Here is a 15,722-nt window from a genome sequence, read left to right on the forward strand (position 1 = left end):
TTGTTACATAAGCAAAACCAAAATTTACCTGGAGAAATCTGCATTGACAAACAATCAGCAACTGGAACAAAACACACTGAAGGGAGATGCCAACAAGAAAGCGTTTATTTGTACTGGTTAGCTACACGTGAAATATTACATCTGCTAATGCAAAATTTATGAAACTAAAATAATCCAGCAATTATATCGGGTGCCAGTTTTAGAAGAACTAGCTTAAAACTTAATAACCCTGCCCTAATGAGCTTGATCTAGGTGCATCATATGCTACTTAAAAGGTAAAACATTTCCTAGTTTTAAACTGTAATATACAGCACTTAAGAGTAATTCTCGATCAGCCTTTTACTACTACCATGGTTGAAACTCTGAAGTAAGTTCCAGGTACCTTTTGAAGACCTAAGAGCAGCTTCGTATCATCTCTTCACAAATGAACTGTTTTCATTTTTGCATTTTTTAATGCTTGGTTAGCAGGAGACATACATCATTAGAGATGCTTCCCTTCAGAGTTCAGCCGTTATCCTTAAGCCTAAACTTCATCTCTGTGGGCAGTGACTAAATCACTATCTACTGACTGTTCTGGTGATGTCAGTAGAAGCAGCAGATGACATCACACCCAGTAGAGTTCCTCATGGGCAGCAAAGCTCTCAATGGTTAACAGGCTGGCCTCTCCCTCAGAAACGTCAGCAGATCTCACCACTTACCAAGGATAACAAAGCTTGCACGAGCTTTTACCTTTGTTGCTCCTGTTCTGGGAAGAAAGCTATCAGTTTCTAGAGGCAGCAGGTTGGCATTTATCATACATTTCATACACTCTACAGAGACGTATGTATGTAAATTCAGATTTCTGCCTCGCTGCATTAGCATGCCTCTTGGTGACCAACTCAAAGCAAGCACAAAATACAGACGGGATAACGTATGCTTGTTTTCCTCAACAGCTTGTTACTGGTCTGAGCTGTTCAGAATGAAAAGTCACTGTATAATTGTGTGTCGGCTTTCTTGATTAGTAGAGATGACTTCGTTCTGTTTATTTGATGGAAGCATTATTTTTGTAGTATTAGAACATGATTTTACAATCTTATTCAATGCCATATTCTTCTGTTAATTCTTCCGTTAGAAAGACAAAAGGATTGTTACGGAACAAAACCTGGCATGTGAGATACCAGGTTTAAAAAACATTAACTGCACAATTTTTCTGTTAAACTTAGAATTAACGAAGGGTAAGTGAAGACAATTAGTAAAATAAGTTGGAAAAATTAGGCAGAGTTCAAAGCTACTTTTAAAGAAAAAAATACTAATTTTAAAAGTGTTTTCTAAACCATCTGTTCTTTATTCCTTAACGCCCAGAACGAATTCACCTATATTGCTGCTGACTAAATGAAGTACCTGGTAGCGAAGAGCTGAAAAGCAGCAGTGCCAAGCAAGGGGAATGCTAGCTGGCCAATACATGGAGTTCTGCTCCACATTAAAAGCAAAGCAGGCAAAATCAAAATTGAATCCTGTTCAAAGAAAACTATTTTTAGACACAAAATGCACGCACGCACTCGTACGCCTTTCTAGTTAAATATACTTCATTTATAGTCCTGGGTGTCCTACTAAGATCAAGAAATTGCCAGTCAAGAAAAAAACAAAACAGAATGTTACTTAACTATCAGGTTTTCTTCAGCTGAGCTACGTTATACAAATCTTAGCTTCTCCTCAGATGAAGTTTATTTGGCCATAAGCTCTCCAGAAATGTTTTTCAATAATTTCATTTTCCATGTAACACTCCTTCTTGTATTTGGGATACAGAAAAATTTGCAAACACATTAAAGACACGGAAAATATTTAAAGAAAAGGAAATTGTTCAAAGTATTTTGAGTTACCATGACAAACAGCATGAAGTTTAGCAAAAGATCAAGCAAGGTTTATGTTCCTTAAGACTACTTCTTGTTTTTGTAAAATACCACCAGAGAAGCTCTTGGAATCATCTGAAATAGTATGAGCAGGTGAACCAAAATGCAATATATCGTTGTGTTGTCCAGCTATAATTTCTGTAGGCTATAAAAATGCTTTAAAAAAAAAAAGTCAGCTTCAGTCTTTAAAAAACCGTGACTCAAATGTAACCTGGCAGATGGGTAAGAAACAACAGGACACAAACTGAGTAAATAAGAAGTAGTAATGGAGCTACATCACTCTGTTTAGAAGTGCCTGAAAATCTTTGTGACTGAATTTAAAGGATCCTTTAAAAAAGTTTGATAGCACATAAGTAGCAAAAATCATAAAGAAGGATTTAGGTGTAGATGAACAAAGGTATTAATTAATTAAATTCTTAATATTTTATTCTTTGTTATGCAATGACAATTATTAACAACAAAATTTCTCACTAAACCTATTTTTGGGGGAGAGTCACATCTCCAGACCCAAACTGGATAGAGATCTTAGGCAAAATTGGATACAACTTTGTACGTTACTGGGAATTACTTTGGGGGCTTAAACATGACACAGGGAACAGAGATGCAAAGGAAACTGTCAAACCTTGGGCAATATATACGGAATACTTACTTTTATAGGAAGTGTAAATGAGGCAGAGACATTAAGTGACTCACGCAATTTGGGAGGCTTGCACGGTGAGTCAGTGACAGAATCAAGAATAGAATCCAAGATCCCCAACTCCTAAAAATCTACTTTTTGTGACAGCCTCTTTCACAATCTGTTCAGCGTACCATGTAGAAACACAGCTCCCGGAGGAGTAATCAAAACAGAACCAATAAATTTCATCAAATTAAAAAAAAATCCAATTAAAAAAATAAATTTCCCATTCCTTTCTCAGTTCATTCTGCTACAGTCAATTTTCTCTTAACCAGTTTCCGACACTGAACATGGCTAAACCAAACCATAATACTCTGGCATCTAAATAGTTCTTCAAATATTATCAGTAGTTATGAAAAATAGGCTAAAGATCTCATTTTACAAACTATTACCCTCTTCTGATAAACAGTACCTTGGCACTCCTTTTGGATGGTAAGCAGAGGACTGAAATTCTATCTGCTCTGAAAACCTCTTTTCATTTAGCTCAGTAAGTTTAACCCTGAGATTCTGGCTTCTTTCACTGAGCAAAATGTGCTTAGCAGAATTACTTTAGAAAATGCATTAAAAGAAATGGCCCTATGTCAATGAAGTGAGCCCAAAGGACCTAGGTATTGTTCTTCAATTAATTTAAAACATCCTGAAATTGAGTGGCAAATTCACTGGATTTTAGATAACAGCAGAGAGATGACAGCAAAGAGACACCTGATACCAGGGTTTCGGGGGAAAAAAAAGGTCAATATTTATTGTTTGTTCCATTGCTAGGTTACTGATCAGGGAAGTTAGGTAAGATTTTTACTTTTTCATTCAGTAACTTCAGTAAGAAGAAATTAAGGAACACTTAAGCAGATCACCAGTATTTTCCTAATGAAAATCAGCTATCATAACTCAGTTTGGCAGAGACCAGAAAAGAACAGCAGCTTCCAAGTCACGATTTGCAATTAATTTTTAAGCCAGAAAAACAGGGCAGAGTGTGCTCTTCTTCAGAAAGAAAAATTATTATGAATAAAATTCTCCTAGCTTTCAGTGTAAGAGATCAGACAACCCACATGACAGGCTTCTAACAGCTTTTATTTATGACCAGAACAGTTTTGCCAACTTAAATGGAGATTTCAAGGACTGATTTACATGCATCATGAAATCACTTGAATGCAAGGAAAAAGAATTTATTTATATTATTTTTTTTTTTTGTCAGACTGGAAAAATTTCCAGGAAAGAAAACAACTGTGAATGACGTGATTTTCCTGAACCCTCCCTTACATTTGGGAGACAGAAAGGGAAAGAACAACATTTCTACTTCCTGCACATTATGTTGCTAAGTGGCCGTCGCAGGGTGAAAAAAGAAATCAGGCTTGGTGACATTTGGCACAGAAATACTTCTCTGAAGTTCTTCACCTATTTTATTAGCACAGTGCAGCAGGTAACGGCAACAGTGCTTCAGGGGAGAGAAATAAAATATTGACCTGGCATTTTGGCTCTTCTATCCATTTTTTTTTTTTACTGAAGTATGTCAGAAAGTCTCTCTCCCAATCTCTGCCTGGATTCAGACATTTAGTTTAATAATAAGAAGGAATATTCTGATACTCTATTTTAGACAGTTATTTTAGCTATGAGAAGAATATCATTGCTCCAAAAGACAACTCGGCTGCGGTAGTTACAGGACACAGTACACTGAGTCAGCACACAAATCTAGTTGGTTTGAGTTTACCAAGAGTCATTCAGCTTTTTCTTTTTTTTTTTCTTTAACAACTATACAGGATTGGATATTGTCAGACTCCTTGCAGATGGCATAACAATGCTATAAAAGATATTAATATAATGCACTGACTAAAAAAAAATATAATATCTATTAAGACAAGACCCAGAAACGGAAAGAGGTAAGTTCTATTTCAAACATTTTCCTAAGAGAACACTTTGGTTTGTTCACAATATCCTGAAGGACAAACCAATATACTGAGTTTTTATTACCAGTTTCAAATTGTTGAGTGAGAAGGAAGAAAAGAACCTCTGGGCAAAAGAACAATCAGCTACCAAAGAAAAACCATGAGTTGCTCACTTCAGTAGTTTCCTGAGCTCCTCTCCCACTCAGAAAGCAGTGACAGAGACAAGAACAACTACATTTCAAAGCTTTTTTTTCTTTTTTTTTCAAATTCAGATGTCAAAAGATCTAAAAACTTCATCTTTAGGAGTTTGCTAAAGTCAAGACACCTAAACTTGCTGGCTGGCAAAATTATTCATCCAAGACATGCTTTAAAAGAAAGAAAAGAAAATGGCAAGGTTCCGAATTAATGCTGCAGCCTCCTGCCGAACAGAGCGGGGGTGAATCACGTCTTCCCACTCAGGACGCCATCGTACACAGAGATGTCCAGCCCTGGCGTGGGTTAATACTAGTGCAGTACCAGCCACAAACCCAAAACACCATGTCAAAGCAGTTCACAGTCTGGGACAAAACAGAAGTGGCTGTTGCTGGTGATGACAGAACCCAGCAAAACCTTAACAAGGCCCATTTCATGGGACTACTTTCAAGAACGCTAGAAAAAAAAGAAATTGTAACACAGGTGAAGTTAACAAAAGCTGTATTAAAAGTGGTAGGTATTCAGGGCTGTAAATTAGAGATTTTTGTCAACACTTCATCATTGAACTGGAAATTCTTAGAAGATATATTTCTAAAAATATTAACTTCAATATCAGTCTAACACATGGGGGGGGGGGGGGGGGAGAATAATTCAGGCATTTTGAAACCTGAGCAGAGACAATCAGGATATACTGCACTCAACTGTTTCCCCACCATTGCTTATTTCAGTTGTACACGAAGTATTTTTCACCACTCGTTCCTCGTGCTATATGAACTCATTGATTTTCCATTTGTGCAGAAGCAGTTCCATTAGATAGCAGGGAATACAATAGTCACTAAGGCATCACAGCATGTAGGCAAAGGGTTACTGAAATCTTAAAAAAATTCTTTATTACATACAGAGCTCGCTTTTGACTGTAGTCACAAGTGAAAAATGATTTAATGGCTTCAATTATATTCTTAACAGTATTTTTGTGCATGTATTGTGCCACCCTTACACACAATTAAAAAGCAAACCATACTGGTATTGCTGATAAGGTTCTGGGACCTTGTTGTTTTTTTTTCTAGGGGTAATTAAAATTGCCAGACAAATCCTTATTTTTATCTCAATTTCCTACTCCGGCTATCTTGACTCATGGTACATGCACACATGGAATGACTACCATGGTGTGGGATGCTTTTCGGTGAATCTGCAGTCAATGTGTTAAGACATGGAGCTAACGAGCACCTGCGTAACAACCACTGTCTGCAACTCCTGGAGGTTTAACTACTGTTGGTTCTTCAGCTGGGTCTGTCAGTCTGACATACATACCAGATGAAAACAACCAAATCCTCTCTTACACACCATTACAAAATTTCTTGTAAGAAAAGAAAGCTCATAACCACGGAAGCTGAAAAGCTAAGGCTTCCATAAATTTAAACACAGCTTTTTAGAAGGAAAAAAAAATGTTTTTTTCTTACTGCTGTGACAATTACCCAGAGAAATATTCCATCACGCTCTAGATTCTTCCAAATAAACCCAGTTCATAATTATGTCACAATAATGTTACACTGTGAGGACATAATGTCTGAAATTCATTTCTCTTTCTTACTGCTATCATGTATCAAGGAAACAATGAAGGCTTATATGGAGAGGTCCTTAAAGTTTAGGAAAATTCTGTGTACGGGCTGTTATGGTCTTTAAGTGGAAAAACATGATCACAAAAGTTGCAGCTCCTACAATCTGCTCCCATCAGAAAATATAATGCAGTCAGAAATAAAAAAATCCACAAAGTCATATTGTAGTGTCCTGATTACATTAATCAGAGTCAAGTTTCTATGGCTTCAACTTCCTTACTGTTTCCTGAAGCCAGAAATCTTACACTATATTGCTTTTGTGGTTCTAAAGGACTTTTCTCCTTGAATGTGAAGAAAGAGCAAACCAGTTCAAGAGCCTGCATTTCTCTCATACTGTTTAAATCCTGCAGGGCATAGGGACATGATTTTGCATTACTATACTATATGCTCTATTACACTAAAAAAAAATCTTAAATTAACCTAACTTTACGATGTAGCAGAGCTTCAGTAATAGTTGAGAGGTATGCTATCACAAAGGTATGCTAAATGCAAAGTCTTCACGTGACAGGTTAGTAAGCAAGAAGTACAGCTTACAGCAAATTGCAAGACAACACGTGCCATTCCTGTGTATTTGCCCAGGTGTAGCGCAAAAAGCTGTGACTGCTACGTTCCATACACTCCATACTTCTGGAACAGAACAAAGCCAGTTCGGAATAGCCATGCAAACCAGTTGTCTGTACTCTGAATTGCTCAGCATGGACCTTGAACAATATTTTCCGACTGCAGGGGAACATAAGGTAAAGCAGCTGTATGCAGCAGTTTCTTCGTAGGTGGCAGCTTTTCTGCCTTTTCCCGTATTGTCCCTCACCCCTCCCTGCATCTATCATCATGCTGGGATAAATGAGGACAATGGAATTCAAAAAGGTGTGACAATTTTGGTGTCATACTCATGCAAGCGTTCAGGAAGCTGAAAGGTGTCAATTGCCATGGAAATGGCCTGGTTTGATACCTAAAAAGCAAATCCACGGCACTTAAACCAACCTCACACCATAACACAGTAAGCTTGTCTCAGTCACTCCAGATGCTTATTTAAAAATTGAGTAACAAAACTGACCAGGGCTTGGTGTGTAGGTTTTTGTTTGGTGAACATATGACAGAGTAGTCAGGAAACTCTAATTGAGCTCCAACTGGACTAAATTATAATGTCACTAAAAGGCTCTCCAGCAGATGGCAAAGTTTAGATAATTAACAAAAATGAACTGCTCAATTACATTTAGAACCATACAACTTGAGCAATGCTAACCACTCCAATCCCTAGGAACATAAAAAGAAGTCTCTAGAATTCTTTACATCTCCAGCAAGTCTCCCAATATTGACCTAAGATCACCACTTTACCCCAAAACAGATACTGAAGTCAAGACAAAAATTTTTAAGGCCACTATTGCTGAATTCAACCCACATTTAATCAAGTCACAAAATATTACTCCCCTCTAAAGATGCATTCAAGTCATAATTTGAGAAAAGTACAAGTTAACATGAAATATTTTTAATTCTTTATGAACTTTAAAAAGCCTCATCTTAAGCACATATGGAAAAATGTTCCTAAACGCCTCAGCAATGCAGAGATATATAAATACATGAATATAATTTGAACATTTACATGTTCGATTTCCTGCAGCTTGTAAAAAGGGTTTCTTTTTATTATACTGTTGAAAGTCTGGAACAAAAGAGTACTTGATTTTCTCAATATTCCCTTTGTCACCAGAAATACTATAAACTCTATTTTTATCTAAAAATATGATGCTGTTGAATTTTTGTTAGTTGTCAATATGATTCAGTTTAAAAACAACCAACACAGTAAATGCCAAAGATGGAATTTTACAATTAAACTCAGTTTTGATACTGTTTGTCACAGATACGGAAACTATGTTTTATGGTCAGGACTTTCAAACAGCAATGATGGACAAATTAAATATACATAATCAGGTTAAGAATAAGGTAAGCAAAAGGCATGGTAGAATATGCAGTAGCGTAATTGAGAAGGAAAAAGATCATATTCACTTATGTGAGGTGTTACATTAAATGTTTCATAAAAGACAATAAAATACTCTTGAAATACAAAGGTATTGATGAATATAGTCTGATAAATCAAAGGTGACAGAATCCAGTCTTGAAATTCTTGAACAAGTGTGTAAGTCCTACACCATCCTGCAGACTGGAGTATGACCACTCGTAACACAGGGCACTGAATAATATCCTGGCTTGTTTCCCCAAGATCTGCGTTCCATCAATATCACTGCTCAACTTGGATTATGGTTAAACCAGCTGCTTTTTCTCTAAGTGCAATGTCTTACACAGCCTGCGAGTATAGCTGCAAAGTGACACAAACTTGAGTGCTGTCAGTGTAAAGGTTGGTATATGAGCTCATGGCATCTTACTGATTCTCAGTGTTTTTATAAATATAGTGAAAAAAAAGAAAAAAAAAAAAAAAGACAGGCACAAGATGAATCCCTTGTGGCATGTCGTATGTAACAAGAGCTCAGGGAAAGAAATAGCCACTCCTTGTTTCATGGGAATTTTGGTTTCTAGACACTTACTCCTGCTATCACGAAGCCATCCAGAATACAGACGTGAGAATCACTGCATCAGGATGAAACTTAATTCCTTATTTAAGGCAACAAACAAGGCTTCTCAACATTTTTTTCTGTTAATTTTGTGCGTAAGTTTTTACTTCATACATGAATCTCATTAACAGATTAAGCTACGATTGTTCGATACCTTTACAAATCACCAATTAAAAAATAGAGTATGTTTTAGATACATAAACACATTCTACACAGCTGGAAGCTTTGCTTCCTGCATTTCCTTCCCTTGATGATCACCTACACACAAGTTCTCTGTGTGCCACCTTTTTATCCTCTGTTTAGCAACTCTGGCACTTCTCTCTCATGAGAGCAGGTCACCATTTCGTCCCTTTATTCCCTCTAGTTTTCTGTCACAATTCTCCCTACGCAGGGTGGCACATTCAGTGCCACCTGCAACTTACTCAGCTTGCAGAAGCGACCGGACGGGGCATTTGCAAATCCCTGTATCTAAGGTCAAGATGCCCAAGCAACAGAACCTTTGCAAGCTCAGCTAAACAGCACATTCAGTTCCAAGTCTGCCAGCTGTCGCTCTGTATATGTTTTCCACTCTAAACCAGGTTTTGAGTAGCAAATATAAAAACAGCTGAAGTGGAATGAAAAGGAAGTTCTGAAATGAAGAGGAGGAGAAAGGTTCAGGTTAAGCTACGTCTGTCTATAGCCTGAAAAACTATAACTTAAGTATTCAAGGAATGCATTTAACTCAACAGCATTCCATATATTTGAAAATTCTGCTCAGCTACAGAATAAAGATTATTACAAAACATGAAAGTATAAACATGAATGTTTGACCATGAGATTAACCGAAATGTGAAATTTGTGCTTACTAATTAAATATTTTACAGCGTATCTTCTTAAAGAAGAATTCTTCTCCCTTTGAAGGTAGTAGGAGTTTTACTGTTCACTGGAGTAAAGCCTAAAACAGTGAATGACTGTCTGTTGTGTTCTTGTGTTAACTTCACTTTCAACTACCACTAACATCGTACATTGCTCCATGTGTTTAACTTACAGAATTATACCAAGACATTCAATGTTAAATGAGGATACAACGTGGAAACACAAAAAAATAAATTGGTTTATTTGTAATTATATCCATTAGAGCTACAATTCAACACATCTATCTAAAGTGTTTAATATTTAAACGGAAACAGGTTTCATCACCTTTCTAAAAAGCAACTAAAAAAATGTTTCATCTCCAGAATGTCAGGAACGCTTTAGTAAAACAGAGAGTTTTGTGAAACTGTATGTAACAGCTCTTGGAAACCTACATGTTTGAAAGAATAATAATAATAAAAAAAAAAAGTCACATATTATAGAGTTCCACAAACCTGAAGAGGGTTTTCTGAGCAAGAAAACAGAAAGTCACCCTTTCAGTAATTGAAAAAGCAGCACACACAAAGAGGGGGCTGCTCTAACGAATGAGGCTGCCTGCAGCGCAGAGGCCTCCCCAGACAAAGCCCAGCTGCTGCTCTTTGCAATGAGGGATTAGCAGTCTAGGTCAAAGGAAAAAAAGCCTCTCTGTAGCTAAGTGAGCAAACTGCAGAATGCATCCTCAGCACAGATGAGAACGGGCCATCTAACCAGCTTGCAAATTGTGTAGAAGCTTCTGGGAACAGAGACAAAACCAGCATCAATTTCTTGACAGAACACGTAAAAATATTTCTGGTGAAAAGCAGCGATGCCCTGTCAGAGGGCTGAGGTTGCAACGACCTGTCAGTTATTTTAGAATTGCATTTCACCTTTCCTTTCTCTGTGTTCATAAAAATAACAAGCACTTTTTCTTGATGGCAAAACCAACATGCTATCTGTGGGGCTTTAACAAATAGCATCTGGAAGTACCTGGCCTAGAGACAGCAGAAGCAGCTCTTTTAACTGTCTTCCATACAAACTGAAGCTGTTAAAAATATACATATGCACACTGAATTATTTTTTTAATGCAAACATTCAAATCTCTTTCAACCTTCATACAGTTGAGTCAGAATGTATTTTGGCTTTAATCGTTTTTGGCTTTACATTGATACTTCAGTTGAATGGGATATAAGCCAATATTTGAAGAAAAAGAATTACTTAAACTTTTTATTATATACTAAATAAATTTTCATTCTAAATCATTCGCTTTAGCAACTTTTCTCACAGAGAAAAAATGAATAGTTTTCTAAACGGAGAAAAACTGAATGTACCAGTGTGAATGTATTTCTAATCTGGCTTTTGTTTATGAATAAAACACTGAAAAAGTTACTAGCAATTAGGGCGGTATCTGAAGTGGCGAATTAACAGCATGTTACAGGTAGCGTGGGACCTGTTTCAGTTTGCGGTATTACAGAAGCCTAAGTCATTAAAATTACTTGAACTAGAAGTACCAAAAAGTTGTACTGTTCAAAACAGAGCTTTTCTTCTTTTCCCCTGTCAAATCAAACCACATTCAAACTAAATAAAATTTACTCAACTGAAAAATTCAGCAAGGATAAAAAAGCGTAACATTATTCACTTCAACAAAGTCACATTTCCTTGCTGGTAAAAGTTTGATATACCTGATTTCATATACTGACCTACACAACTGTTAGTAATTGCCCTTTTCAATGAAGCTGGGGTTGCAGTGTATGACAGATGGGGACGTTCCCAAGAGCTGTGCTCAGGCTCCTCAGTGCACTCCTGAACATCTGTACAAGTTCCCTAAGTTCTTGTGGGAGTTACTTACTGTACTCCAGTCTGAGAGATTGCTTGCCTGACTATTGACCCTTTATTACAAGTAATCTGCACTAAGAAGAAAAAAAAATAATAATAATATTGCATTGGAACAGCAAACCTAAATTTAAACGTGTGAGCTAACAGACTTTGTAGCCTGCATGCTGTATTTAAAACACGTCACCATTCCCCTCACCCAATATCCTTGCTTTAAGAATTCAGTGTTGTAAGTCCTACTGAAATTGGTATTGATGGCCAAAAAAAGCTATTCTCCACTATGGTCAAAAAGCTATTCTCTGTGTGTTAATTACAACTATATTTAGAAAAGTTTTAATTAAAAGTTTTGAAAATTCACATAAAAGTAGGAATCTGTGATGTTAGAAATATTTGATATGGATCCAAAAAATATTTCTAAGGAACCATTTATTTACATACTTTCACAGCATTAGATGTTTTGTAAACTGTATCAATACATTGTCATTCACATAGCTAAGAAATCGAAGGACATTCAATTTCTGTTTCTAAAATAAAGGCTATCACCAATATACACTTGGATGGAATGTATATATCACTCCATACACTTTTATGGAGTACAGCTGTTAAGTGGCAGAATTTGAAAAATGCATCAACAATTCAAAGGGAAGAAACAAACCTGGAGTGCTTTTGTCCTTAATATTACATGTTAGAAAAAAATAACTGCTAGTTTCAAGTAAATATATATTCCCTCCTAGAATGCATCAAATAAATAATGAAGCTTCAGTCATTCGTAAATGATGAAATCCAAGACAGGTCAGCTTCCCTGATCACATGTGCATAAATACATACATTACATGAGCTGGGCCTAGAAGACTTTTGGACTACTTCAGAATCTGGAGTGGGTAAGGCTTAGATGTTTGCAGACATTCTTCACCATTTTATATGGCTGCTTATGTCCCACCAGAGGCGGATATGCTATTTCTCATTCCAAGAGCTTTTCTATCATCTCAGCTGTACAGCTCTGTAAAGAACACAACTTCTCTCTTCCTGGTGTCAACAGGAATGATTTTTAGAAACAGGTATCTGTGGGTACTATTTAAAGATACTAGAAAATTCTGCTACAGGTTATAAGAGCATTTTAATTCTCATCACTCTGGCCTATGGAAAATGGTAAATTCAGTTTCAAAAGCTTTAATATCCTTGTGTTAAAGTGAACAGAGGTAATGAGGGCTTTTGGAGCCTGGTTCCCTCCTCCCAGTTCGTGCTATTTCTTCTTTATACAGTCTTAAAAGGAAGCATCAGAAAACACCTAAACGGAGGAGGTGCTGACAGACTGAAAACTTTAATTGAGACTCCTTTCCCACAGTGCCTCCCACACAAAGCTGCAGAGTTTGAAGATTTTAACAGCTTATAAGCATAAGAGACAATTCTTTTTCCTTTGACCTCACTTAATCCCTGATAATTTGTATTAAAACAGTAGATTTCACAAAAAAAATAGCTCCTTGAACCAAACAAAGCTTTTAATCTAATATACCACTGCTGCACCTCAATTTCCAGCGTCTTTGGAAGTGACGGACAAACTGTGTTAACATCCTTCTCATATTTAGCAAATGTAAGCACTGGCCAGGGTGTGCAGTGGGAAGTTTTCTTCAGATCCCCTCCACCCCCTCAGCAATAAAGTTGTGGGAAACGTCCGTTACTCTATTTTAAAAATAAACACCCACTGCTAAGCTGAGAACAGCCAGAGAGAGAAACTGGTCCCAAAGCAGGTAACTTCTATGCCAAATTCTTCCATTCTCTCCTAGCTAAGAGTTTCCAAACGCACAAAACCTTTAAAACGCAAGCGCTCTGAGAGACACTTCATCAATGCCCATCTCTGCTGTGTGAGCACACAGTCCTATCTTGTACTCTTCAGCACTGGCCCATAACCCAGTATGTCTTTCTAGTGCTTACAAAATAATAATCAACAAGTCACTGAAAGTGTCAAATAACAGTAAATTCCATCCTAAAAGATTTTTAGGAAACATTTTGAAGACGTTCCCTTTAAGAGTATCATATAAAAAGATGAAAAAGTTGACCAAAACCCATGGAGTACCAACAACTATCCATAGTACTAATGGAAAAGTAAGAGTTATGGCAATGCAGAGCTTTGCTAGGAAAACCAGGGCGGCTGGTTCCCCTGACTCCACCCTCCCTCCCAAATCCTTATGTCAAGTAATATCCAAAGACAAATACAAATCTGACTTTCAACCAAACTAGTGTTTCAACTCAAGTAGAGCTCTGTCTTTGAACTTAACAGGGTGTGCACCATTCTCTTAGCATAATAGAAGGAGACTGTGTGGGAAGCACAGGAGATGCAAGAGCATCGTGGGAAAGACTCGAGTCACAAATGACATGGTTCCTCCCTGAAACCCATCTGGAAAGTCTGAGTAACTGCTAGAAGTCCCCAGTTACTCATTCACATTCAATCAAATTTCAGGAATATCTGATTTATTCAAAATATCACAAGTTGCATCATCTAATGCAGGTTATTTTGCTTGATTGTGGCTTTTTCAAAGCATGCATTTTATGAGAAGCATATTTTTGAAACTCCCAATTTTTAATGAATGTTTTTTAACATAAGATGATGAAATAAGTATTTTAATTCTGGACAGTTTCCTTAGTTACACCAAATTCAACAGCTGAGACCTTAGACTCATGACAGTCTCAGCAAAACCCCCTCCAAAGTTCATTGAGCCACTTAACACAGATAGAGCCATTTTGTTATCATTTTGAATTCTAAAATTCCATTTTTCCTAGATCTGCAGTTACCTTTCATAAACAGGCAATTCAGAGAGTAAGTTTATTCCACCAAATGCAGTAATGCATTCCCCTGTGCCAAAGAATTCATATTCTATAATTCAGTTTTCCCAGCAAAATGGTAAAATGGTTATCAATATTTGATAACCCTGGATCTATTTAAAAAGCTTCGGTAGGACATTGTTATGCACTTCTTTCATAAAAATAATAATCTAAGGACTGTCCTTCCATTTGTAGTGTTTTCCTTTGCTTTCTTTCAGGAAGTGTTGCTAAGGAAACAGACTATCATCTACCATTAGGTCCGAGGGTCTAGCAAGGTTTTTCTCAGGAAAAAGAGACCAACAATTACAAAGCCAGTGTCTTTTTTTTTAAAATAAAAAAAATTAAGACAGAATTACTACATCCCCAACACACATGATGTGCAAGAAACATACGTTTACTAGGGCATGCTCCTTCTCCCTCCTAAACAACATTATTTTATTTTCATTTCATAATGAAATAAGGAGAAGCATTTAACCCATCATTAAAGCAAAAGTTCGGGTTTTTTCCACTTCTGGAGCCAGCATGGTATTTAGCTTTGCCCTCTGAGGAAAGGCAGTAGACAGTTCTGTTAAGCAACAGTTCCCTGAAATAACGACCTGGCACTGTGTGCACAAAATCATTACAGACCTACTTACTGAATCGACTTGCATAGAGTAACTAAGCCTGGCTCAACAAATTCAAATTTGTATACTTCATTTAGAGTTTCTGGTATTGCGAGTTTACATCACAATCCATTTTACTACTAAACAGTTATATTCCACTATAACAGATCTGAGGATTTACCCAAATTAACGTGGTGTTATTTGTAAAATTAATGCCTACAATAGTTCAGCAACAAGGTTTTTTCGGCTTAGATGAATTTAGACATAGGAACAGCTCCAAGTTTCAGTAAAGTCTCATCTCTATACAGATGACATAGCAGGCAAAACAAATGAGCCTGTAAAAAATATCTATGTGTTAAAATAATTTTGCCTCAGTTTCATTACAGGTAATCAAGCATCATTTAAAGATCAAGGTGCTAATACCTAATTTTGTATTTTACAAGAAGCATTTTGGAAAACAAAAAGGGAGTTCTAAGATTATTAATAATATCTCTGGAGGTCAACACCACCATATAAGGTCTCTTCAAACCCAAAACCTTCTATGATAAATATATACATATCTATGTATCTTCAGCAGTAAACTTTGCTTTACAAATTAGAACTGCCTTTAAATACTTTGGCTCAGTTCTAACTTAGAGTTTAAGACAATTCTATTAAGTCAGCTGCAATTCCTATAAAGATTATAATAAAATATTAACGTTAACACAACGTACCTTTATCTTTACTAAGACTATAATTAAATGTCCAGAATACCAATGGAAGCCCTGTACATCTCACGTGTAA

The 15,722-nt window shown here is 36.6% G+C and overlaps 1 protein-coding gene across 2 annotated transcripts in view; it reads right to left on the reverse strand.

The window, feature by feature from the left end:
- AMMECR1 (AMMECR nuclear protein 1) overlaps nucleotides 1-15,722 on the reverse strand; it is a 102,370-nt gene that overhangs the window by 20,226 nt on the left and 66,422 nt on the right. The window lies entirely within an intron of this gene.

The sequence above is a fragment of the Grus americana genome, chromosome 12 (assembly GCF_028858705.1).
Source record: "Grus americana isolate bGruAme1 chromosome 12, bGruAme1.mat, whole genome shotgun sequence".
Lineage (NCBI taxonomy): Eukaryota > Metazoa > Chordata > Aves > Gruiformes > Gruidae > Grus > Grus americana.